Below are 23,501 nucleotides of genomic sequence, written 5' to 3' on the forward strand. Positions count from 1 at the left end.
CTTTCTATTTACCTCACTAGGATTTGACTTCCACTTTTTAAAAGATGCCTTTTTATCTCTCACTGCTTCTTTTTCACGGTTTTAAGCCATGGTGGCTCTTTTTTAGTTCTTTTACTGTGTTTTTAAATTTGGGTATACATTTAAGTTGGGCTTCCATTGTGGTGTCTTTGAAAAGTGTCCATGCAGCTTGCAGAGTTTTCACTCTAGTCACTGTACCTTTTAATTTCTGTTTAACTAACCTCCTCATTTTTGCATAGTTCCCCTTTCTGAAATTAAATGACACAGTGTTGAGCTGCTGAGGTGTTCTTCCCACCACAGGAATGTTAAATGTTATTATGATTATTTCCAAGAGGTTCTTGGACCAGATCCTGTGCTCCACTCAGGACTAAATCGAGAATTGCCTCTCCCCTTGTGGGTTCCTGTACCAGCTGCTCCAAGAAGCAGTCATTTAAAGTATTGAGAAATTTTGTCTCTGCATTTCATCCTGAGGTGACATGTACCCAGTCAATATGGGGATAATTGAAATCCCCCACTATTATTCAGTTCTTTATTTTGGTAGCCTCTATAATCTCCCTTAGCATTTCATAGTCACTATCACTGTCCTGGTCAGGTGGTTGATAATAGATCCCTACTGTTATATTTTTATTAGCACATAGAATTACTATCCATAGAGATTCTATGGAACATGTGGATTCATTTAAGATTTTTACTTCATTTGGTTCTACATTTTCTTTCACATATAGTGCCACTCGTTTCCACCCCCCACCCCTCCGCATAACATGTTCTGTGCTTCCGATATTTTGTACCCCGGAATGATTGTATCCCATTGATTGTCCTCACTCCACCAGGTTTCTGTCATGCCTATTATATCAATATCCTCCTTTAACACAAGGCACTCTAGTTCACCCATCTTATTATTTAGACTTCTAGCATTTGTGTACAAGCACTTTAAAAACGTGTCACTGTTTATTTGTCTGCCCTTTTCTGACATGTAAAAGATTCTTTTTTATGTGAATGTTTCTTGTCTGATCTGGTCCATACTTTATCCTCGTCCATCCTCTCCTCCTGACTAAAACCTAGAGAATCTCTATCAATAGACTCTCCTCTAAGAGAAGTCTCTGTCCAATCCACATGTGCCTCTGCAGCAATTGGCTTTCCCCATCTCTTAGTTTAAAAACTGCTCTGCAACCTTTTTAATGTTAAGAGCCAGCAGTCTGGATCCACTTTGGTTTAGGTGAAGCCCATCCTTCCTGTATAGGCTCCCCCTATCCTAAAAGTTTCCCCAGTTCCTAATAAATCTAAACCCCTCCTCCCTACACCATCATCTCATCCATGCATTGAGACTCTGAAGCTCTGCCTGCCTGCCTGGCCCTGTGCATAGAACTGGAAGCATTTCTGAGAATGCCACCATAGAGGTCTTGGATTTCAGTCTCTTTCCTAGCAGCCTAAATTTGGCCTCCAGAATGTCCCTCCGACCCTTCCCTATGTCATTGGTACCTACATATACCACAAGCACCAGCTCCTCCCCAGCACTACACATAAATCTATCTAGATGCCTCGAGAGATCATATGGAAGTCATATGGAAGTCAGTTATATCCTTTGTTGAACTGACTCCTAAGAGATATAAATTCATCCCAATGATTTGTCGTGTTAGGTCTGGACATAAATATTAGACACCAGCTTTTTATTTTACATTTATATAGAAATTGAGGCAGAATTGAATAGAAAAGTTTTGTAACTTAAATGTAAAATCCATGGGCCCCATCTATTCTGGGCTGGCTTGTAAATTGCCTGTAATTTTGAGGTGTACCAAGATGTTGCTCTCGTGGCATCTGTCTATTCAATTTGTGCCCTTTCAAGGAGCCCAGTTAAAAAAAAATCAGAATCGTTACAGTGACACTAACAGATCAGGTGACCTCAGCCTCTCTAACCACTGACAGGGGCATAACTTGAGACCAGTCTGGCTCACCTGTGCGTTAATATTGTTAAAATAGCTATTAGAGTTATAAGAATGTGTTTAGACATTATGAAATGCTTTTATTAATCTCACTTATAACATCTGTACCCTAGGGTTGCCAACTTTGTAATATTTAAAAACCAGACACTGCAGCAGAAATGCTGGAACCTCCCCCTGCCAGTCTGTTCCCCCCTCTCCCCCCCCAGAGTCTAACCTCTGCCCCCAGGGGCCTACCCCTGCTCTGCCTCTTCCCCTGAAACCCTGTTCACTCCTTTTCACCCCTTTCCCCTATCACTCACTGCTCTCTCCCTCTTCCCCCAATCCATGCCCAGGTTGGGAGGAACTTGCCTGAGGAGCTGGGGCTGGGAGCTGCAGCCAGTAGGAATTGGCTCCAGCTGAGTTAGAGGCTGGCACAGGGGATGACCTGGTGCCTTTAATTTTGCCAAACCATATTAAACTACAACTAAACCATTTACAAATACTTCCATATCTGGGTTTCTGCGTTCGTATACCTAGACCAACATATTTTACAATCATATTTTTTCTTGCATTTTAAATCAGGAATGTCCCCAAATGATTCTTCAAATGATTCTTGCATATTATCCATATTTAGAATGAAATATACACTTATTAACATTTTGTAAAATATGCAATTTATTTATTTATTGCATTTATTCTACAGGGATTCACTTGGAAAACAAAGGACAAATTTAAAAGGAAAGTTAGTAGACACATGGATTCCCCAATTCCTCCAGTATGCTTATTTTATCAAGGATTACCAAAATTGTCTTGTCCTTGAGGCTGCTTTCGCTTACCCCACGGCCTCCACCAGAATCCAATAGGTACAAAGTCGGTGCATGGCCACTTCAATGCCTGCCTTCTAGGTATGCCAATCTCAGGTCAGGTGCAGCCCAGAATTGGGGCCCATAAACATATCATTTGTTCTAACTCTCTAAATTTTTTTCTTTCCACAAATCTGTTTGACCCCCCCTTATCTTAATTTTAAACTTCAGAAAGCCACATTTACAGGCAGCACAAGGAATTAATTAATATATTTATTTTTTCCTTGAGTTCCAAGGGATATTATTTTAGTAAATTAGAATTATGTTGTAGTTGAGAGAACCATTTATCTGGGACCTTCAGATCCTTTAAGGGCACATGATTTATAGATCACCTTCAAATTTAATACTAAGCAGTTTTAATTCACATTTGGTATGAAATTATAAATGTTAAAACAACACATAGGACAAGAAAATTTGAAGTTCACTAAATCCAGAAATTGTATATAACCATCAAAGTTTAGGAATTACTTGATGACCTTTTACTGACTATCAGTAAGTACTTTGTGAATAAGTAGGGCATCTTACTTTGGCTTTTTATGAGACTGGAGACTCTAATAAACAGTTTAATTTTATTTCATTCTATGCACCAGTTGCCCACATATTAGCTGACTTGATCCTTAGTTTTGGTTTTCATTAAGTTTTTACACCTCACAGCCAGGGCCGGATTAACTCTCCTGTGGGCCTGGGGCTATTAGATTTTGTGGGGCCCCTGTATACAAGGCTTTTTCCTGGGAGGGAGTTTGGTACAGGAGGGGGCTGGGGCAGGGAATTGGGGTGCAGGATGGGGTGGTGGGTCTGGGAGGGGGTTTGGATGCAGAAGCAGGATTCTGATCTGGGGCAGGGGGTTGGGGTGGAGGATGGATGCGGCTCAGCAGGGCTCAGGCAGGCTGCCTTCCTGCCTGCCATAGCCCCATGCTGCTCCCGGAAGCAGAAGGCTCCTAGCACATCTCTGCGGTCCCTGTGGGGAGGGGGACAGCGTGTTTCCGTGCACTGCCCCCATAGGCCAGAAACTGGCCAATGGGAGCTGTGAGAATAGTGCTGGGGGTGGGGGCAGTGCACAGAGCTGCCTCCCCTGCTGCCAGGAGCTGCAGAGAGATGCTAGCAGCCAGCCGCTTCTGGAAGCTCATGGGGCCACAGCAGGCAGCCTGCCTGAGCGCCCCGCTGTGCTGTGGGACCTTCAGAGGCCTGGAGTTGGAGATTTCTTTATTTTTGCGGGGCCCCCCCTTGAGCCATGGCCCTGTGCTGCAGCCCCTAAAGCCCCTGCCTTAATCCAGCCCTGCTCACAACATAGGCAAATGCAGCGGAAAATATCTACTACATTTTAGCCATTTCTCAGTCTTGGCAAGAAAAAAGATAGAAGCTGACTAGCTCTGAAATGGAAGATTCACTCCATCATCTATTTGCAGTTTTAACATGTGCCACAGCTTTTTAACATCTGCAAAGTCCCTTCACCATCAGCCATACTGCAAACTACAGCTATATGTGCTGTAGCAATCACCTGGGCAGACTGTCCCCAGGTCTTCTGAAAGCAAGAAGCCATGAGCGGGGCGGGGGGGGGGGGAAGGGGTTGAAAAGATCAAAGGGGATCAAGAAAAAAGTACTAAAGTTGCAGAAAAGGAAATTATTGGGTTAACCACATTACTTTTTCTGATAAGCCAGTAGGTTAAACAGTAGCCATCTGTCTAGCTTAAAAATTGAACTGAAAGCCAGGTTGCAGTAACTGTTATTGGCTTTGAAAAGAAAAAAGAGGTGCAGATTCTTGTGGAGCAGAGCATCAGCAAAATGTCAGAACTGCTTTAAAACGATGGTATGTGTCACACTCTATATGGCACATTAGAATTCATAAGAAGGCACTGATCAGTATTAAGCAATAAGATTTCATTTTGAGGTCTCATGTAAAATTAATTTTCATAATTCTCTTAGTTCCTGTCTATACATACATATTTTTTCTCATTAACTACTTTATTACCATATTTGAATTGCCTCTGTTTCATATCTGGGAGACAAAGATGAGAGGTATGCATTTAACTAGAACTCAATAAAATATACTCATTGGCCTCATGAACTGACTTGAAGAGTTTCCTCTAAAAATGTTAGTGTAGTACTAAAAAAAAAATTAAAAAATAAAAAGTATTAAATGCTTGCAATGCAATGAATAATTAAACCAAACGAAATCCTAGCTAAAAATGATGCTAGTCTGGGACATCTATAATGATTTATGTGCAGTGTGTACTATGAAATTTCATACATTTATTATTAAGGTAAAGAGAAATTTTTTTCAAATAGTAAGTTTGGAAGTTACGGAGCTCAATGGTAGCTCCAGTGTCAAAGCCTCCTGAACACCAGGCTGAGGGATTGGTTCAGCACAGACTCAGCTACACAATTACTAACACCACTTCCTACAGCACCTGGGTTTTCTCCTGTTCTTCCAAATACCAGCCAATGTCTGACTGCTTAGCTGCTTCAATTTAACAAGATTACAGCCCAAGGAAGTACGGCTGCAGGCTGTTGTCAGCTTCACTCTTTCTTATATTCATAATGTCTGCTGATCTGTCTCCAGGTGTGGGAAGTGCAGAAGACAGATGGATTTTTACTTTTCTGTATCTGTAGATATAAAAACGGGATTCATTGAAAGCATCAGTCCATCCACTTCATCAGTTAAAAAATTGCAGCTAGTCAATATCTAGGCAGTACGCACAAGATAGCTGCCCACAAAGCAGCTCTTCTTTTAGAAAGTCTCCGGCAGCACCCATTCCACAGTGCTAGCAGTTTTTGCCAATGGCCTGTCAAGTTTTTAATATGAGATTTGAGTTTAGCTTCATTTTGTCAAGATTTTTATTTTCACTTTGCTTTTGAAACAGGTGCACGATTGGGACAACTTGGCTTAATGATGCTGTTTCAACACTGATTTTCTCAGTGGCAATCACAAATGATTTCAATATATGGCACAGGTGTTTGAGCATGGTCTATTGGACAGAATGAAGAAAAATACCTTCCTTAAGGTCATTCCACATTATATATTCAAAGCTTGCTGCTATCTGATGAAAAAATATGACCAGTCATGTAGCATGTATATTTATTTAGAATGGAGTGTCAAATGGAATCTATTTTTCTAGATTAAGGCAAGAATCTCACAACCCTTCATAAAGGGCCCCATTTTGCCCTCCTTATTCATGTGGAGCAGTACATTTTTCCAGGAATAATCTCAGTAAAATCAGCAGCGGTCCTGAATTACTACAGGCAATCAATGGGATGACTTGGAGTGTAAGATACCACTCAACATGAGTAAGAGAGGCAAACCCTAGCCCAGAGTAATTAAAATAGGAGCAGGTTTGGCAAGGAGCAACTGTAAACAGTCATCAGTTGAGCATAATTCAACAAACTAAAACAAATAGGTGAGCAATGATTTGAACCTCAAAAGATTTGGAGGGTAGATTTCATTTAGGTAAACACTGAAATATTTGGAAGCTTATTCAGAACTTACCGGAACTGACTATCCCTTTTTGACTAACTCATCAAACTGACATGGAAATATCACAAGCGTTTACATTCCTGTGGTATTTAGGACTTTTTCTTTTGGTCTTAGCTCTAACGATGGGATGTGAAACATATTGGAAGGCAACAGGATGAGGGGGGAAATTTTATCTATGTTTTTTCCACAAAGCAGAATGTCCTGATTCGTGCGTGAAACAATGTTTGTTTTATCTGAATCAGTTCACCCATCCTCAAATGAGACTGGAATTCCTAAGTGCTTTTATAACACTGCTACAATTGTCCACACTGAAGAAACCACATGCAAGTAAACTTTCAAAACACTAAGACTAAGGAATGTCTGGAAATCCCACATGAGATTTGCATTTTGTGCAGTTATTTTCCATGCATGCAATTGTCAGTTTAGACATATGTGATTACCCAAAGAGTAAGATGACGCTACAGCCCTTTTCAAATGTTCTTAGCTATGGTATGTAGAGTATTTGTAGAAAATTTGCTTCTTGAAAAGTCACTTTACATTGTAGACAAAGGGCCAGGTTTGTGTCCTAGGATGCGCAGACATAGCTTAACACAACCCACATTCCAAACCATGAGTTACAGTGAATTCAGCTGGACTGGAAGGTGCAGTAGCATACGCATCACCCCTGCTCTGACAAAGAGCATAAGGCCAGTTGGTGTAGTCTCAAAAGTCAGCCAAACTGGCACAAAGGAAAGGGACCAGGACAGGTGTTGATTAATCACTTTCTTGAGCCGCCTTTGACAGTAGGGGCCCTACAGAGCTCCATATGGATTTTAAAGCTGTCCTCCCACAGTGGAATGTGAATGTCTCCTCCAATATAGATACCCCTGTGGACACAAGGAAGTACAAAGTGCAACCTCTTATCTCTACAAGAATGATTCTGACTCAGTCTTTAATGCTTCCTGGTTAGAGTGAGGAGGACAGTGTTGGTATCAGGCTTAGAACCAGTATTAGAAATGTTTAAAGATTTCAAAACCATGTAAGGGAGTTAGACACATTTTCCACAAGACACTCTAATGGATGGTGATGGAATACAAATTCTCCATTTGAGGGGAAATATCACATTTTGATATGCTCTTAAAATACTTTGGAAGCCAATATCCTTTAAATGGAGTGCAATATAGATCATGGGAGATAAATTAGGTACCAGCAGAAACTACCAGCAGAGTAAATGGTTGCTTTTTGAATATGAAACACTTTATGTTCAAAAATTAAGTTCTCTTGTCTCATCCAGCAGAAATTCCTGATTCCAGGTGGTGGCACAGGGTGTGATGGAATACTACTGAGGGCAATGTTATGACATGGGCGGATGCTGCTGTACTGTGACTCTGCAAAGCAGGAGGAATCCCTCCTTTCTCAATCTGTTGTTCTTACCTTTCAACTCACACTGCTCTTCTGCCATTCAGCAGTTGCAGGAAAAGATATATCATCTGAATAAGCAGAGACAAATATTTGATTTGGATGATTACCCATCAGGTGTCTCATCATCACCGTGGTGTCTAGATTATTAATTATTGCTCCTCAATTTATGTACGTTTTGCAGTGAATACATATAGCATGGGATAGATCATTAGGATTCTTATAAATGTGACCTCTAACATGGAATACCCAGTGGCAGTAGACACAAGAGATGCCTGTGATGATCCTGATAGATAATGTTGGTTCATACGCTGCCCTGCCCTGCGTCTATTCTTTCCTTCTAATGGAACATTACTTAGGTGCTGGTGGCAAGGCAACTTGCTCACATTTCATCAGTCCCTTTCAGTCAGGCTTGCACTCAAGTATGCCTAGTCTTGTTGACTCCTCTCAACATTCACAAACATCAGGTGCGAATGCGGGTATTTTTAATCTGTTAACAGTATTAGATACCACTGACCACAAAGTTTTGTTGAATTGTCTGCAGTCCTTAGCTGGGATAGATGGTATCACTCTTCAGTTCTAGTCTGTCCTTACAGAAAGGTCCAAGGGGCTGGTTTTGGTCAGATGATCATCTGCTCAAAGAACTCTCAACTTCAGACTGTCACAATGTATCTAAGGCAATTATATGGCCCCCAGCACCATCATATCTAAGCAACGCACAATCTGTAATGTATTTATCCTCCCAACACCTCTGTGAGGTAGAAAAATGCTTTTAGCCTCATTTTACAGCTAGCAAACTGAGGCACAGAGGGACTAAGTGATTTGTCAAAGGGCATACAGAAAAGTCTGTGGCAGAGCTGGGCATTGAACTCAGGTCCCTGGAGTCCCTGGTAGTATCCTAATAACTGGAACATCCTTCCTCTCTAGAAGGATCTTTTCTGTCAGTACCCCCATCACTCCCCCCTGTTTAGCATGTATGTGGGACTACAGAAGATACAGTAAGATGATTTATACTGTGTAGCCTTTATTATGCAGATGACACTCAGCTGTGTGTGTATGTGTGTTATTTTCACCAGATCCAGATGATACGGTGTCTTTGCTTTCCCCATGCCAGGCTGAGATTGGGATGTGGACAAGAACAAGCTGTCTGAAATTTAAGCCGGACAAGCTAGAGGTGATTTGAATGGTTTGTGTGCATACAGAGATAGGAATTGATTTAGAAATAGGTTTTTATCTCCCAATTTTGCCTGCATATCATGTGATGAACTTGTCTTATAGCATTTCCCAGCTGGCATATACCTCTCCCCAGCTGATGCCGGATGAAAAAGGCATAAACAACTTTAAACAATTAACTAAACGTATTCAAGTGTGACAAAGCATTTTGCTTTATAGTTTGGATTGATTTTTATTCAATATGAACCTGGTGACCAGGTCATTTTGTGTATTGGTGGAACCTTTGGGCACAACAGGGCATGAAAAAGGAAGTTATCAGAGCTGGGAAGGACTTTTTATTATTATTGAGGGAAAATACAGTTTCTGGGGAAAAACAACAAAGTTTGCCAGAAGCTGGAATGAGTGATGGGGATGGATCACTTGATGATTACCTGTTCTGTTCATTCCCGCTGGGGCACCTGGCACTGGCCACCGTTGGAAGATGGACTAGGGCTAGATGGACCTTTGGTCTGACCCAGTAGGGCCGTTCTTATGTTTTCTGGGGAAAAGTTTCAATTTTGCTGAAGATTTTAGGTTTTCCATTGAGAAAAAGAAAATCAAAACTTTTTTTTTTTAAGTGAGGGTGACCCACATTGAAACATTTTGTTTTGGGTCACTTTGATACTAATCTGCGTCAACCTGAGCTGCCACAGAGCCTCATGACAGCAATAGTTCAGATGGCTGATGTTCCCATTCGCCTTATGGGCTGTGCAAAGTTCCTTGGCTGGACTAGATCTACCATAGTTTCTCCTTTGGTCTCATGACCGTGGTGTATCACATAGACCCCAACCCATAGAAGAGAAGAGGGGCGTGAGGCTTTGATGAGCTGGGAATTTGTCCATACAATTTATGAATTCTGAGTGAGATTTTGAGCCCTATGTGTCTGTGTCAGGCTGCAAACTCCATTTGTAAAGTACAGCCTTTTGCCTTCTCTGTAGCCTGTCTCCATTTTGAGTTGGAATTCTGAGCTGGGGGGAAAAGGAACAACAATAAAGTGTCCTTGACTCCTAAGCACCCAGTCACTGGAAATCTATTCACTCTAGACAAAGGACTGGCCCCTGCCCATCAGAACTGGTTTAGCAGGGGGAGGTTGCTTCAGCTGACAGGGGGGTCTCTTCTCATGTGAGGAAGCTTGCAAGGGTATCACCTGACATAGGTCTGAAGGTTTTAAAAAGGGCAGAAGCTGGTTTGCAGAAGAACTGAGGGTCCCTTTTCTCCAGTCCAGGAGTGGGAGGTTACCCAGAATATATACCCTCATGGGGCAGGGTGGCGCTGCCTGCTTTCCTGAGCCCAGATGTCCCAAAGGACTCTTGACAACCTAAGGGACTTGGACTGAAGCTCAAAGAATTCTCTGGAATGGTAAGGAAGCTGTGTCTGTGACATGTGTTTAGTGTTCTGTATGATCTGCCCTGTCCTTTATGTGATTAAGTATAAAAGAGTGTTAGACAGTGCAAAATCTGTGTGTATTAACTGCTTCACTATACCTGCATGCCCATGCGAAAGAAACTGTAAACCAGAAATTTCACACTTTTTGGGTGGAGTTCTGGGAGACTGGTGTATTTAGGTAACTGGGGTATCTCAGGGGTCAGGGCTGATCCTGGGACCTAGGGCAGGTAGACTAATTAGCAGAGGTAACAGAGTCTCTCTTTCTGGGCACTGAGAGGCCAACAGAGGAATCCGTGCTGGAGACTGCTGAGGCTTCAGAAGCTTTACACACCCCAGAGGATCCAGAGCACAAAGGCTCAAATCCCCCTTGCAGAAGTCCTAGTGGATGGCCAGCAGGGAGCACGTGCTAGGATCTTTTACAGATGCACCAGACCTAGAACTTGCATAAGGCATGGGAAAGCTCACGGCAGACACAGTTCAGCATCAAACCCAACCAAAGTGAAGCATTGTGACATTTTCAAATTGAAGTTTTTCAGAACTTTTCACTTTACCAAAAAATATTAAATATTTGGACTGTTTGGCCAAACTTTGAAATATTGGACTATCCCCCAGGATGGAATTTCCAGTTTTCAACCACCTCTAGAAGATCATGAGGAGACTAGAGTCATTGCTCATATTGTTACTCCTATGGGATTTGCAGTTCAATCTCTCAGAGAGAAAAAAAATCCCTACAGCATAATGATATATTGTGTGACTATGTCCCTACTTATAATTAAGCTGTTATAGTATAGACACGTTACCACTTTCTAACGTCAGCAACAGAAACCTCTGTGCTTAGAATGGAAAGTGACTCACTCCAGCAATTAGAAAGAGTTCCCTACATGACTCTGTAGTCAAACCTTACATTTCCTCCAATCGGATTATTTGAGAAATATCAGCATTACAAGATAGCCTGCAGTTTCCCAGCAGCCCATCTAATATGCAAAATTATATGCTCAGACAATCAGTATATGAAAGTTTGTGTACATTTTGTCAGGTAATGAGAGAGAGACATTTTCTACACACTAGAAGCCCCCACAAAGGAAAAATGAGGGTTTTCCTGCCTTCTGCATAGGGACAATGGGGAAGCTGGGAGCAGTGACATCAAGTAAAGCAACAGTGAGCTGCTGGTTTGAGATGAAGGTCACTAAAGGAACTCAAGGAAGAAAAGAGAATTGAGGAGTCTTGGAGTAGGATAGCAGAATAGCCAGACCAAAACAGTAGAACTGAGCTGGCAGTCAGAAAGAAGGGGAAAGGGCCCAGTTCGTATCAGCCACAAAGGTAATGCCTTGGGAAAAGGGACTGGGTGGGATCAGAGAAAATGCACGACTGAGCTTGCTTGGGACTGAGCGTCAGTTTGACTGTTTTCAGTTAGCACTCTGATCAAAGATCTTGTGACTAGGGGAAGCGGAGATAGCGTAGCTGAGAAGCACAGAGCCAATTACGTTCTTTAAAGGCATTTTGCCAGAAAGGCAAGCAGCAGTTTAACTTTCCATTCAAACTAGAGTAGGATGTGTAGCAACTTATAAAGCCTTGCCATTTAGCAGCAGCTGCTGGACACAGTTTAATTTGATGCTAAGCAAAATGATAATGCTTGCAAGTTATATGCTGCAGCCAGTCATATAATTAAAAAAAGAAAATCATTTCTGCCAGAAAGGCAAGCAGAGTTTTATTTTCCAAGACAGATTAGGCTTTGTAGTACAATAAACTGTAACCTGACTACTTGCTGCTGCAAAGCAGAGTTTGATTTGATTCAAGGAGGTAAATAGCCTCTCTAATACTTTGTTACAGTTTTGCAATAAAACAGCTGCTCCAGCCAGACAGTTTAATTTGCAAATTAGTCCTTGACTTATGATTTAAACATACTTGTAGACAAAAAACTACACACACACACTTGACTGATTTTTATATGTTACTATGTTTGTTACAGTAGTGCCAGGGGCCAACTGAGAATGGCATCCTGTTATGCTCACTGTATAAATATAAAATAAGAGACAATCTAATATGCATAAAGCATCTGGAACATCTCATCCTGAATCAGTGGAGGTAATATTGAAGGCCATGGATCAAGTAACTAAAAACCATATGACATAGCAGAGTATGTTATGAAATGAGCATTTTCCATAATTCATGGAAAGCTAACTATCTATGGGATTTTTCTTGCCCTAAAGAAGTTTTGTGAAATTTGCAGAAGCGTAGGAAAGTCTCTTATATGGTCCTGTTGTAAGTATGGGACCACTCACCTGTCTGTATGAAATGCATGGAAGCAGAAATTATGTCACTTTGTCTACAAAAAGTCCCTATTTCTAGATTGCTCTGTAAAATACAATGAGATGAGAGGAAAAATATTGCCTCAACTTGTTTGACATTGTTCAAAATCATTAAAATTACAGCTTGTTCTATAGATTGTCAAATATTCTGAAAATTCTGAGCCAAAATAGTCTTAAATTTGGATCACTCTATAGATGTTAATATGATTTAAAAGGCTTTAGTCAGGCAGCAGCATCTTTCAAGAATATGCATTTCTGATACACTTAGAGAGCTAGATTTATTCCTGTGCTTACCTATGAATCAATGACAGGTCTGCACGTGAGCCAAAATCAGCAAGCACAAGATACATGCAGAATAGGAAATCTTGCATTCTCTTTGGCGACGCTGTTGTCTTGGAATCTGGGACAGATAGCGATACCACATAGGGAATGAAATCAGTTTTAGGAATTCTGAGGATCTGAACAAAAGAACTCATATCAAAGCTTGAATTTAGGTGGCGCAGGAATGAATAGGGGCTGTTCAAATGGTACACAGTCCAAATTTAGCCATGACACTCATGTTATCATTGTACAGTGCATCAGCCACAACCTTGTTATTCTAGATCACACAAACAAGATACAAAATCTGAATTTATTTTGTCATTGAATTATTTTACTATTCACGTCCCAAAAGATGATAACTTAAAGCTATTGCTGATGCCTTTCAGAGTTATACACCTCGAGTCTGGGTTGCTAGTCAGGCCAGTGCACTAAAAGCAGTGATCTAAAGCTATCGTTAAGCTATAACTAATTTGGAACAGGTGCTGATATAGCCAGAGTTAGAAGCATTCTTAAGAAAAATCAAGAAAGGTACATGAAATACAATCTGCCCGCAAATGAAGGACAATCATTGTGGCTAAAGTCTCTTACTTTTCAAGTAAAGGAACTCTTATTGTTAGAGGCTTTGCATAAGCTAGAAAATATTGTGCTGGAATGCAAATCAATAAGACATTTCTGGTTCCTCTGTCTAAAAACAAATTCGTAAGTATGGCAAATGAAGGAGTGAATACCTGGATCTTTAGAGGCAAAGCAGCAGAAAAATCTATAGTTGAAGCTTGCATTGAACATGCGGATGTCATATTCACCAGGAAACATTGGTGCTGGAAGTCGGGGTGCTGCCGCACTCGCTGTTTTGAAGTGGTTTCCATCATATACAGGGTTTAGTTTAGTTCAATGGCTCTCAGGACCCCCACTATAAAAATTGTTCCAGAACCCCCGCCAGGAAACAGCAATCACCATGATGTAGTTCCAATGCTTGATGCTACACTGGGGCCTAGCGATTCAAAAAAAAAAAAATGGCCCCGTGGAGCAATGGACAAATTGACAATCTGCTGGAGCATTACACGTAGTAATTGAATGAGAGGGGAAAAAGAGAATGCTGTTGATGGTTGGCTATAAAATTACACTGAGCATCAAATCCACAACCAGTGGCAGTACATAGGCACGCCTATCAAACCTCACAGTGACCTGACCACCTGCCTTGCAGAAGATGTTGCTTTTGATGGAAATACTGTCCTCATTGTCTCATAGCACTCCAGTAGTAGAATTAAAGTTTTCCCACATTTAAACTAATCAAAACAACCCATACACATACAAACAGTAAGGCAATTCTAGGATGCAATTAGGTCAATCAGGCCTGGCTTGAAAGATTCTGCTGGTTTGAAAGGACACCTGGAACAAAAACATTTGTGGACAGAATTGCAGTAAGTGCTCAACAGCAATAGAAGTCGGCCCTGCTGGAAAACTAGACTAACACTATTTGAAATAATTGGATCTAGAATTCAAAACAAAAGACAGACAATATCAATTATTGTTTTTATTATTTGAATTACAACGGTGTCCAAAGGCCCCAACCAGGGTTGGGTGCTCATTGTGCTGGACAGTGAAGAAATAATTATTAAAAGGAAGTACCTGCCCCACAAAGCATACGGTTTAAACCTCCTAACGTGCAATCTGATGCAGGTATGCAGAGTCCTGCCCTTACTGGAGCACCACTGACTTTAATTGAACTTCACATGTTGGAAAGTGTCCACCTCATGGATTGGATTGCAGGATTTGGGGGATGTGGGTGAGGTGTCAGGAAATAAGCAAAGGGAAGAGGAGCAGGATACAGCTGGAGATGGTCAAAGATGGGATAAAGCTTCCATGAAAATTTTCGCTTTCCCCCAAATACAAAGTTTCAATGAAAAGTTTTATTGAAACTGTGAATTTTGAAAATACCTATAAAAAAAGTGTTCAACAACCATCCTGTTAGTTTTAGCCAAGACTAGTTACAGACAGGAGAGAGAATCTGAAGATCTGTAAAAATGCATATACTCTGGGCCAGTTCCCAGGCCAACTCCAGAATTGCAAAGCAGTCTTCAATCCTGCACACGACAATTCTTGGCTGACACAGAACTCTCACAGCAGTTCCTACTCCATTCTCCTCCCACACTCTGGTGCAAGAGAAATGGCCCTGGCAAGGCAAGGCAAGCCTAGCCAGAGTATCACTATGTCCCAGCAATCCCCAGAAATGGCCCCTGGTCAACCAAGAAGCTGCATATAAAGGACAGCACTCTAACTTACAAAGAAGAGCTGTCTGGCCTTAGGATTGTGAAAGACATGAAGATGGCCTAAAGCCATTTGCACCCCTTCACCTATAGTTTTTTTTCTTTATTTTTTTGCTAAATGAAGCTCAGCTAGACCAAATGATCTTCATCCCTGATCACAAAAGGTGGTAGAACTCCATATTTTTCCATATTAGTATGGCTGTCATGCTATGTCACAGTGCATGACTCACCCCTGCGGTGCCTCCTGCTGGTCTCTCAGGGAATTAGCTCTTCCAGCCTCCGGAACGCCCTCTGAAGGCTGGTGTCCCCCTTGCCGCTGGCCCCCGTATCCCTCCTGGACCCTGGTGCCCCTTTTACCCAGGGAGCTGCCCCCTGGCAGTACCCCCCCAGTCTCTGGGACTCCCCTCCCTGGGGAAACCCCACCCACTATTCTCACCTTGCTTCAGTCTTTGGCTACTGCCAGTCACCATTGAGCCCCCACACACTAGAGCAGACTGCAGCATATAAGCCAATCTTCACAGGCAAGGAGGGTTTGGACCTGCTGCCTCTGCCTACCCTATTGGGCCCTGATTGGGGCATGGCCACAGATGAGCCTGCTTCCCCCAATCAGCCTGGGAACTGCTTGTTCCCAGCGACAGCCCTCTCCTGGGCTGTTTTAAGCTCTTTAAGGCCAGAGCAGCTGACCACCCTGCCACCCCTCTCCCGCATAATCCCCACCCCTGGGGATTAGGGGGGGCTCATGGGGTGGGCTCCCCAAAGTTGGCCCTCCAGGGTCAGTCCTCCAGGCTTGCACACTTCCTCTCGGCAGCCTCCCAGCTTTGGGCCACCTCCTGTAACTGGGCATCTGCCTTCCGATGGGCCAGCTCCGCGGCCTCCAGCCGCACCCGTAGGTCAGTATCTCCTGGACCCCCACCTTGCAGGGTCTGGGTCCACTTGGTGGCCTGTTCCTGGACCACCTGGGCCCCAGCCTCTTGCTAGCCCCAGTCTAGGGGCTAAACCCAGTCTAGGTTTCCCCTTCGGCGACAGGCTTAACGATGGTCTGGGTCCCAGCCTCCTGCTGCGTCCCCGCCATCCCAGTCACAACTGCCTTCTCCAGTTCTGGCCCTCCCAGGCCTACAGGTACCTCCTCTGACCGCTGCTCAGTGGTGATACAAGGAGCGGGGCAAGGATGGTGGACTATTGCCCGGACTTGAAAGGAACAGTCTCTGGGTCTCCCCTCCCTAGGGAAACCCCACCCACTATTCTCACCTTGCTTCAGTCTTTGGCTACTGCCAGTCACCATTGAGCCCCCACATGCTAGGGTGGACTGCAGCATATAAGCGAATCATTACAGACAAAGGGGGTTTGGACCTGCTGCCCCTGTCTACTCGTGGGCTGCCCTGTTGCAATCCCAGTACCCTGTCTTAGGCCATCTGCCAGGCCTGCTGCCTGGGGCTTTTCCAGTCTGGAGTCTCCCAGCACCTCTAGCCTTCCCCAGCCCTGCTTCACCTCAGGAACCCTAGTATACTCCCTAGCAGCCAGGTCCATCTCCCTCCACAGCTAGAGAAGACACTCTGCTCCGGCCTACTGCCCTCTTTTAAGGGCCAGCTGAACCCGATTGGGGCATGGCCACAGCTGAGCCTGCTCCCTTCAATCAGCATGGGAACTGCTTGCTCCCAGCCACAGCCCTCTCCTAGGCTGTTTTAAGCCCTTTAAAGCCGGAGCAGGTGACCATCCCACTACATGCTAGTAGATTTCTGTTGATTTGTGTGTGGCAAATGGGATGTGTGTTGTGATGAGGGACTGTTTACTTATTGTATTGATTTGTATGGGTGGCAAATGAGGGGCATGTGTTTTAGTGTAGTATGTTTGGGGTGATTGTGAATGCTGGTTGTGTCTGGGGAGATGGTGCTGGGAGGCTAATATTGTGTCTACAGATTGGTGCAGGGAGATTTTGTGTGTAAGCTGTAGTTGGGGACTTTGAGTTATTTGTGTGGGTGGCAAAAGAGGAGTGTATGCTGGGAGTGGCTAATAGCTGTGTGTGCTTGGCATTCTTGTATATGCTTGTTGTTTTGCTTTGTGTTTATGGGGCTGTGTTCTGTGTTATTCTGTATTTAGTTGTTTGGGTTGCATTGGGGAGTCTGTGTTGAGTTGTGCATGTTGCAAATCAACCTTTGAAGAACTATGGCAGTTGGGCCACCTAATTCCCTGTAAAAGGTTGAGCTCACCTATTTGAGCATCCCCACGGGACAGTGCTGCCATTCTCTTCAGTGCCCAGCACTAGCTGTAGGCTATCCACCTGCCTCTATGGGTCTTCTGGAGCTCAGCCTTTTGGCCAGGTCACACAGTCCAAACCTCTTTCAGGGTACAACTTAAACAGAAGCAGTTCCTTACCCTTCAGGGCAAATTATAAAGAAGACTGTTTCTTACCTATTTGGGTTAAGTTCTCTCTTGGAATCAAATCTGCAAGGCTCCTTCCAAACTCCTGCTATTGACTGTGGCCAGTGCCAGTACCAGCCCCTACCCTAGCCTAATTTCTTTGGCTGTGGTCTAGGGAGCAACCCTCCTTGCTCTGTTAGCTCTAGCTAGGAACTGCCCTAGCTAGCAGCAGGCAACTCCTTTTATTTCAGCTTGCTGGGTCTTGATTGGCTTTTGCATGTCTCCAGCCCTTCTCACTGTTGGAAGACCAGATCTCAAGGAAATGAGTAACCAACCAATCCCCCTGCAACAAATACTATATGCCCCCACACTAAGCAAAAATAACAAGCATACCCCACAAAGCTCACCATTGGCCAAACCTGATTTAGTGGAGTAGGAGCTCAATGAAAAAGGCTAGGGGTATCCATTGCTAGGAAGCTGGCAGTTCTCCCCTTCAGCTAGAGTTGATCCCTGGTTACCTCAGTCCCTAGGCATCCCCTGGTACATGGGAGATCTAGTGGGCACACCTAGCAGTGGTGCTTAGTGTCTCCTTTGCAGAGCTGGGGGATCTGGGTCAGCCTTAGGCCTTCTGGCTGAGAGAGACAAAATGGTGTCTCCCTTTCTAATTCAGGGAGCAACTCTGGGGCTGCTTTATCCGCCAGTTGCTGTTACCTGACTCCCTATTGGCAAGCTCTCTCCCATAAACACTGCCTGGGTGCAGCACATGTATCTGGGCAAGGCCTACCCAGGCTCTCTGGGGCCTGCAGTTGGCTGCCCTGTCATGTCAGAATCTGGTTTGGTAACCCCTTCACCCTCTTCCCCCTAAACGATACAACATATCTGGGCTGTCCCTCACCATGTGCAGGCTATCCAGGACCTGCAGCTGGTTGCCTTACTTGTCCATCAGGCTTGAGACAGCTCCAGCAAGTGGTTTGTATCTCTCAAGTATTAAGCAAGCAATCTCAGGCTATGTCTATGCTACAGCAGCATACTACAGTGCTGCAGATATGCTGCTATAGTGTAGACACTTCCTACATTGACAGAAGGGGTGATTCCATCCATGTAGGTAATCCACCTCTCCAAGAGGCAGTAGTTAGGTCAACAAAGAATTCTTCCTGGGTCTACAATGGGGGTTAGGTCAAGCTACCTACATCAGACGGGGATAAATTTTTCACTGTCCTGAGCGATGTAGCAAGGCCGATCTAATATTTCAGCGTAGACCAGGTCTCAATTTCAATTCCCCCAGCCTCTGTGCTGATGGCTGTGGGAGTTGCTTTTCTCAAGCAAGAGGGCTACATATATATATGAAATGGGCATTCACCAATCATTACGGAGGCTGCGGAGCACCATTTAAAGTAGCTGGGCCATGTGGACAGGGCAAGCCATGTCCTGCCCTGCAGGGTGGGGGATGAGAGGTCACGGGGGGCGGGGGAAAATCAGGTCTAGAAGGGTGGGAGGCTCTGGGGTGCAGAGGCAGCTTGGAGAGCAAGCCTGCCCTGCACTCAACCCACAGTGGCTCCCATCCCTCAGGGCAGACCCACCTCCCTATTCCAGCCTCTTGGCTCTCACTACAACATGCAGGTGGGACCTGCGCCCCAACCTGACCCCCTCCCTTCCTGGTTCTGGCATTACAGGCTTGCCTGCCCTGAAATGGCATGTGGGGGGCCAAAAAGTAGTCAGGCCACAGCCTGGGGGGCCCTTCCCCCAGTTCCAGAGCCAATCATTATACATAGTTACATTATACATATACATAACTGTAAGCCCCTCACTTTATACATAGTATTGTTCAGGTATTTTGATTTTTAATTGAATAGGAAATAAATATATAATCTTACTTCTGACTTACAGTCTCCCACTGGTGGTGGTGGAGTCATTTTAATTTACATTAACGTAAGGACAAAACTAAACAGAAGACCAAGAGAGAGTGAGACTCACTTAAATAAGAGAATAAATATGAAAACCTCGCACTAGCACGATAGTCCAAAAGAAAACAGGCAGTATGCAGAGAAATACCTTTGACCAGTCATTAAAAAAATTGGTTTTGATTACATATGGTTGAAAAATATAAACCTATTGTGGCAAAAATTTCACAATTTTGACGTTATTCAAAACCTGACATTTTTCTCTTTTAAAAAATGTTTCACAATGTTTAATCAACTTTTTAAATTTACACCAGTAAACAAAAAAAAATAACCATTTTACTTTCATTTTTAAAAAAAATTCAAAAAGCATGCAATTAAAAACATGGAAAAACTTCATTTATTGGACAAAATATTTCATTTAAAAAAAAAAGTCAACTTGAGACACCATATCCTGCAAACTGGGGCAACCACAGTTTCTTGCAAGAGAAATAAATTTGAAAGAGAAGTGGTTGAGAGATCAGGAACAAAAATTAAAGTCCTGGGAGAGCCTTCTAGAGAAAGAGAGATTGAGACTGTCTAGTTTAGAGAAAAGATGAATAAGAGGAGAATGATATACAGATGGTAAATCATTGATTCCTATTTATCCTTTCAAATAATATGAAAACAAGAGGCCATCCAAACCAACACATTTCAAGCTGACAAAAGAAAGTACTTTTGTGCATAATTAACTTGTGGAACTCATTACCACAATATATTATTGAGGTCAAGAGCTTAATAGGATCCAGAAAATGATTAGATATTTATATGTATAGTGAGAATATCCACAAATTACATTAGATAGGATATAAAAATAGTTTTTATAAAGGGATATAAAACAACCCCTAACTGGCTGGATTAGGAAGAAAATTTAGCTATAGACAGGTTATTTAATAATTTTCCAATACAGGGTTTGTGGCAAATTTCTTAAAACATCTGGCCCCTGTAAAAAACGGTAATAGACTAGATGGACCAGTGGTTTGATCCCATATGGTAATTCCTATCCTGCTTCCAGGCCTCTGTGGAAGCCTTGTACCAGAGTCATAGTAAATTTTATTATTTCATCCAAATTAGCTTTTATAAGAGCCAAATGACTGTATTAATCCTGGATCACATTGGGAGTATAAAAGATCTGAACAACATATTTGTTGGCTAATGAGACTGTGCCAGTGTAAAACAACTACAGTGGCCACCATTAAAAAGTCATCAGGAACCAAGGGGACAATTACCACATTTTTTACTCTATTCTGGGTGTAAGGGCAAACTATGCACTCTCACTCTCCACTGTGTGGTGACTGTCTGATTAACAGCAATCCCTGAACAATGAGAATGGGAGGGTTCATAATTGACAGAAATGGAAAAGTGATCCTTCAAAGTTTTACAGCTTCTTTAGAAAGTATTTTAAATATACCAAGGAATCCAAAACATTTTGGGCTTGATTTTCTGAGTTGCTGAGCCACCGCCACTCCCTCTAATGATGAGAGCTGAGGGCTCTCAGTGTATGTGAAAAATCAGAGCCTTTGGCTTGGTTTATCCTTTATGCAAAGGAGCAGAAGAGACATTCAAATCTCTCTGGTTTTATCCTTTTTTGGCTTTGGACACACTTCAAAGGAGAGTTGTAGGGTCGGCCTCATTTCCAAAAGGATGCCTCTCCTTCCCCCTCCCCACATCCAGTGATGATTTTGAAGTCAATTAAGAGAAAGCAGTTGATAATTTTGAAGTCCTATCCATTTCTCTTCATGTAGCGAAGGCTGTTTACAGCTGACATGGCTGTACACACGACTGCTGGCTGAGGCACGCTGTTGTTGTCTTTGCTGTGCTGCTGCCGTGAGGGAGAGGGCAGTAATCTCCTCTGACTGGCCCTGTACTCTTTCCCTCCCGCTCATTCTCGCTAAGCCTCCAGCAGACTGTCTTTTGTCATTCCTGCCACTGGCGTTTTCAAAGGCAAGAGTCTAATTTCCATTGGCTACTCTGCGAGCATGTCCAGTTTATTTGATGTTTGGACAACAAACAAATGCTTGTGCTCACAATGCAGAAATAATCCCAGACAAAAGAAGATGGTGGCTGTGCTGAGAATATCAAGAGGCAAAAGACAGTATGAGCATTACTTAAAAACAAAACCCAGGAGTCCATTCAAAAAAATAAAATGCTCTAGCTGGGGCATTCGGTCATACAAAACACAGCAGGCTTTTCCGCTCTTACTTGATATTCCCTTCCTTTTGAGCTGTACCAGGAAGAATGGAGGGAAGCAGTTTCTGATTTTCCTAGAAAGTTGTCAGCACTCCCATCACATAAACACACAGGCAAAACCACCCAAGATGGTCTCTTAAAGTGCACTAATTTAACAGCAACAGTATTTACCATAAAACTAAATGTAAAGGCAAAAAACACAAACAAGCAGACCTAATTACAGTTTTTTAATATGGAAAGACAGTAAGGATCAGGTCACACAATGCCTGGAGGATTACAGCTCACTTATTCAGTGGCAGTCTTTTCCCTGGTTTATGCTTTCTTTATTAGTATTATTTTAACAACAGATGGGAACAGCAGCTTAAAAGAATCAGCCTTTCTCCTTTATTTTGTTGCTTGAGGCCCAATCTGACAGCTGAAAAATGGCATGGCAAGAGTTAAGGGTAAAATCAAAAGCAAAGGAGGAACAGAGGGGAGGACAGGCAGACCACACAAATCAAAAGGAACTTGTATCAGCAAAGAACTATTTGCAGGACCCAGCCGTGCTCACAATAGTCTTCATTCAAGTTCACCTTGTGTGAGAGAGAAAAGAGGTGCCTGATGGCCCCAGAGGAAGGGGCGGGGGGAGGAGGGCGAGTGCAAATCCGAATGTCGATTTGTAGACATAGTGAGGAGAGCCTGCTGGCTGACAGGCTGATTTATTGGATTCTTCCAGTTAATCACTGCCGGCCTGTGGCCAAACGGATCTCCAGCAAAGCTGAAAGGCAGCCGAGGGAAACAGGCTTATAAGCATAAAGCCGCATAATGGTGTTCAATGAAGTGTGAGACTTTTAGTTCAGTCTCACTGAGCCGGCCGCACCGCCGGAATGTCAAAGAGGGATTGTGGGTGGAAAAATTATGGATTTAAACTGCTAGCTGTAAATGAGGTCAATATGTCTGGTTCATAAACAGTCCGAGCCTATTCCAAGAATGCAGTGAGGGGGAAAATTAGCGTGAAGCCAACACTGTAGACAAACCTCATTGAGATATAATTGCAGCTATAAATACAAGCGAAAAGCTTACCGAGTGCAATAAAATACAGACACGCTTTTTTATCTCTCCCCCCCACATATTTTCTTCTTTGAATCTATGCATTTGTTAAGTGTTGTGCATCTATAATATCTCCCCCTTCCTCCCTCTCCTTCTTCTTGTGACACCCAGTGTTGAAATTAATTGAGTGTTCTTGATCTCCCATTCCATTTTATTCAGGCAAGATTGGAAAAAATCAAAAGAGCACATCTAAAGCATTTTCTTCCCTTTTGCTTTTCTATTTGAATCAGGTTGAAATGTGTTAAAAAAAAGGCATTGCATCTTTTTTATATATTAAAAAAAAAGCCTACAGTAAAAAGCCTTTTTAAACTAATACATCTGTTAGATCATTTGAATCTCAATTTAATGAGGTGACATCAAAGGAAAGTATTGGGTTCTATGGAGAGACCCTTTTGTGAGATACCTGGTCTTTGCTCACAAAACCTTGATTTTAAATTAACATGATGGTTCCTTCCCCCCCCACCTTCACAAACCACTGGATTTTGAGGTGGGAGCTCAAAAGTTCAGAGGGACAGATGCTAAGTAACACACTTCCCCCAGTTTAAAATGTGATACAATAATAAATTGAAGTCTAATAGCTATGGTCAGGCTGTCTTTCCTCCTAAGCCAATTGATTTAAATAGCAGTAATTTGGCTAGTGAGGCTAGTCCTGTTTAAATTAAACCCATTAATATAATAGCACCAGTCTTGAATGAAATCCATCTGAAACAGAGCCTCCACTGGTCAGTGGTTTAATAACTGGCCAGGGATATCCTGAAAACA

The sequence above is a fragment of the Lepidochelys olivacea genome (assembly GCF_965140295.1).
Source record: "Lepidochelys olivacea isolate rLepOli2 genome assembly, chromosome: 5".
Taxonomy (NCBI): domain Eukaryota; kingdom Metazoa; phylum Chordata; order Testudines; family Cheloniidae; genus Lepidochelys; species Lepidochelys olivacea.